The sequence below is a fragment of the Haliaeetus leucocephalus genome, unplaced genomic scaffold, assembly GCF_000737465.1.
Source record: "Haliaeetus leucocephalus isolate CR32 unplaced genomic scaffold, Haliaeetus_leucocephalus-4.0 Scaffold773, whole genome shotgun sequence".
In the NCBI taxonomy this organism is placed as follows: Eukaryota; Metazoa; Chordata; class Aves; order Accipitriformes; family Accipitridae; genus Haliaeetus; species Haliaeetus leucocephalus.
Window position 1 is genome coordinate 1,983,322 of NW_010973209.1, and position 322 is coordinate 1,983,643.

At 55.6% G+C, this 322-nt stretch overlaps 1 protein-coding gene across 4 annotated transcripts in view; it reads right to left on the reverse strand.

Annotated features, from left to right (window-relative positions):
* Positions 1–322, reverse strand: part of ZBTB44 (zinc finger and BTB domain containing 44) — a 39,791-nt gene that overhangs the window by 38,937 nt on the left and 532 nt on the right. The window lies entirely within an intron of this gene.

The window sequence follows — 322 nt, forward strand, 5'->3', positions numbered from 1 at the left end:
AAAAAAAAAAAAAAGAAAAAAACCCAAACCACAACGAAAAAACAACAACAACAAAGGGACAGCAAGCTTTGCCTAACAGCTAGCGGGAATCCCTCTTTTCCTCCCATAAGCCTGCAGCGGAAAAAGAGAGGCAGCAGGTATCCCGCTGGGATGCAGGAGACAACAAAACCCCCCCCCCCCTTCCTCCCTCCCTTCCCGAAACTACATGTTTGCCCGTGCCCAGGCAGCCGACTGCACCCACGGGCTTCCAACAGGCAACGCAGCTCCCTCGGGATGCGCGTAAATACCGCGCACAACGGGGCAGCACGACCACCCCACCCCC